The following is a 3,938-nucleotide window of genomic DNA, read 5'->3' as shown; positions in this document are numbered from 1 at the left end:
GAACTCATGCTGAAGTGGCTTTAGCTTCTTAGTGCTGTGCTTTAACCCACTGCACCACCAGGGAGGGCCCATTTAATGCCACATTTTTAAAGTAAACTTGGTGTGCAATAGTGAGAAGACTTGCTTCTCTCACAGCTGACAAAGAAATTTCCAGAGCTTTAATTTGTGGGTCAATTTCAGTCTTAAATTGTAGTGTCAAGGCTTAAAATTAGGCAAATTGACAATTCCAATGAAGGGTAGATATCCCTCTCTCTCGAAGAGGAAAGTAGTGACCTGTATAAAATACCATGCTTTTATTCTCTCCCTACACACTCAAAACAAGTCATTGTACAACATTCTTCCATCTGAACCTCAATTTCTATTAGTTGTCAATGGTTGATAAAGCACTTATTCAAGTAAAACAGCATTTTCTTAAAAATGTTCTCCAGAACACTTAATTTTTTAGGATAGTCTGAAGGAAAAGGAAAAAAAAAAAAACAATAAAAGGGGGGGTGCTTTGTGTTTTCATCAGATGACAAATGCCTTATACAGCATCTTTTTTCATAGAGATTAAAAATTGACATTCTCATATTAAAATTTCCTAGCAGTATATAAATGGTCTCAGCTCTGCTTAATATTTACCAGAATTTTACCCTGTTACCATCCTCCCTGCCATCTTCTTCTTTCTTCTCTCTCTCCCTCCACCCCTTCCTCCCTTTCTTCCTTTATTTCCCCCCATTATGACACTTTCAGAGACACTGAGATAAACTAGTCCTTGCCTGGCCCTGGCCCCACCCTCTGGTCTTACAGAGGAAGATGAAAAATTCAAGGTAGTGCTTACACATCATGAGTAATTCACAAATGTCATTATCTTTAGTGACAAGTTAAAATTACCAGAGTAACTCTTTAGTGGGAACATGTGTATCCACACATATATATTTATCTAAGATGGTACCTCACATTCTTGACACACAAAGTTTTATTCTTTTAATTGCCTAGTGAGTGTTGAAACATCATTTTCATAGCTGCTACATTGTGTTTGTCTTTATTTTTCACCTTTCATATTCTGTTCTTATTTTATTTCTGTTATCTTAATTTCCTAGAGACTTCTTTGTGGTTTCATGGCTGACTGCCAGCATTCTGGGAAGTGTATGTGTGTTCTTAACTTTTTTTCAAAGATTCATACACCAAAACCGCTCACAGCAAGAAAAGTCATCTCCAAAGTTGGCTTTGTTTTACTTTGCAAGAACAAGTTTGAGTTGGAGAAAGCAGCACTATTTATTTCTCATGGGACTGTCCTTTGGCTCACTCTCTGGGAAAACCCTCATTCCTTTAGATAAAAAAAGAGAGAACTGCCTCTCAGTAAATTAGAATACAATCCACATTTGCCCACATTATCACACAGTGATTTTATAAATCTGGGCTTGTACACATCTGGGGAGTGATGGCAGGATGCCCCTACTTAGAGTGGCTTTCAGAATATACAAGAGTGATTGTGATTCCTTATGCCTCATATTTCATCCTTGCTTGACTTGATTTCTTGTTCTGTTTTATGCTTCACTCTAAAAATTGTTTCCTGTGCCCAGCCATCAAGATTTTCTTCCCCCATCCCCCACATGCATACATATACACACACCCACACACCAGCTCAGCCAAGTCACAAAGGCTAGGGGGGAAAAAGTGAAAGGTCACCTTCACAATGGGTTTTCCAGGATTATTTAGATGTAATGAATAAAATTGCAAATTCTATTGAGGCTTTTAGAACTAATGAAAATTATCAATGTGTTACACAGCTGCATTTCAGTTTTGTTTGTCTGAGCCTGGAACAGAATAGATTTTATAAATAGAACTTAAATGTGACCACAGAGCATGCATACTAATCAGTTCATTTTAAGATATTGTTTTGCAATACTTTTAAGATGCACACATGCTGGGAAAAATTACTTGTCAGAGGAACAATGTGGAGCAATTTCTTACCAAAGTTGCTAATGGAACTACTTTTTCTTTTCCTTTCTTTTCTTTTCTTTCTTTCTTTCTTTCTTTTTTTTTTAAACACAAAGCATCTATCCTTACCCATCTTTTCTTTTAGGTACATGGTAAAATGTGAAAGACTTGAGAACAGGAAGACTTTGTGCCAAGGGATTTCTCAATGAGATGTGACTTCATTGTGGGTGAGAGTCCATTAATTTGGGGAGGTTAAGATAAAGGTAATCCAAGAATGTTAGTGAGCTCATGCTGACTTGTATCATCTATTACTCACTTTCTTGGCTCACATACATGTGGAGGGTTTTTTTTTTTATCGGCTAGCTCTAAAGAGAGTGGAAGCATGAGGGATGGAGTGCTAAGTGGTCCCCCACTGAAAGTATTCTATATTCGCCAGTGATTTCCTCTAAGTAGGCAATCCTATCTGAATAGTTCTGATATCTGGATAAGTTCACTCCTCTTTGACAGCACGCCCCCCTGCGGGAATGATTTGTTTCACTTGTTTGAAGGTGGAAATCCCACAGGTGAGTTTTGATGTGGGATGAAGCGCTAGCCCAGAGTTTCCCATAAAGGTGAAATGCAGACACTCTATTAGAAGAGGAAAGGGGACTCAAAAGAAAGCACCACTTCCCCAATCATTAGCAGGAATGAATGTGAAATTGTTAAAACTGAAATGTATTAAAAGCCAGGTGGCCTCTGTAAAGGTATGTTTCCTCCATTTCCCTACTGGGCCCCCTGAAGGGATTCTGATCTTCTGGGCACCAAGGGGAGCAATGAACTGCAAAGAATTTTGAGGAACCTGTCATATTGAGGGTAGTGGGGACAGACAGAAATGACCTGGATAATTAAATTCCATGACTACCCAGCCAGTCTTGTTAGCCTCTCTCTACTACTCAAACTCTTGCTAAAGCTGCCAACAAGGAAAAGAAAATGGCCTTATGAATACCATATTTTCTTCAAATCAAGCCAATAAGTGTCTATTGCATGTCTATGATGCCCAAAGGGCTAGATTTCCACGAAGCTCTGTTGGATAAGCTGTTACATTGGCCCAGGGGTCAAAAACTGGGATCATTGAATCAAATCTGGCCCACAGCCTCTTATTGTACAGCTTCAGTACTCAGATTTTATTTTTAAGTTTTAGAAAGCATTGTAGAAAAAAATAATAAAAGGGGAGGTTGGAGAAGTGGAAGAGAGGGAAACAGAGTTGAGTGGATGGAGGAAGGGACAGCCAAAACATAGGGGAAAGAGAAGCAGGAGTTGCAGCAGAGGAGGAAGGTATGTGGCTCCTAAAGCCTAAGATATTTGCTAGCTGACCCTTGACAGGAAAAAAATAAATAAATAAAACTAACAAAAATAAAGCTACCTCTACACTATGCTGTATTCAATGATCAAGAAAATAGAATGGAAGACTGGCCTGCATAAATGCCACCTGAAGAACTGAGAAAGTAGAACACTTTAGTGTAATGAAAAGCACCTGGGTGGCCTGCGTTTTCTTTTCAGAACTTGCAGAATCTTGGGGCTTAAAGGCATCTTGAGGATCCACTAATCATTTGTTTCCAAAATGTAGTTTCCATATGAAATTGTGCAAAATAATTGCAGCAGCACCTAGAAGAACAGGTTTTGATTTTAAAATGACTAGCACATCAAACATGTGATTTCCCAGATTTTATTGCTTGGGATGAAGCTAAAGTATTAAGTAAACAATTCTACAAATGGTGGTAGATAAGCTAGGAAGCATTAGGCAGTTTGTACATGAGAACAGTCTACAAAACACAGATTTTAGTCCAATCTCTTTCCTTCCTTCCTATATTTCAGTATGATGGGGTAGGTTCAGACTATACCTACCTCTTAAAAACCTAAAGAAGCACACTTCAACCCACCCTGATGATAAGTAATATAAGCTCTTTATTTTACAATCAAATACTGCTTAAAGATAAAGTATGGAAAATGGAAGTTTCCAGTAATGCCCGTGCCAG

This window comes from Condylura cristata, unplaced genomic scaffold, assembly GCF_000260355.1.
Source record: "Condylura cristata isolate star-nosed mole 26May11 unplaced genomic scaffold, ConCri1.0 scaffold00026, whole genome shotgun sequence".
Classification (NCBI taxonomy): domain Eukaryota; kingdom Metazoa; phylum Chordata; class Mammalia; order Eulipotyphla; family Talpidae; genus Condylura; species Condylura cristata.
Note: the sequence above shows the minus strand (reverse complement) of the source record.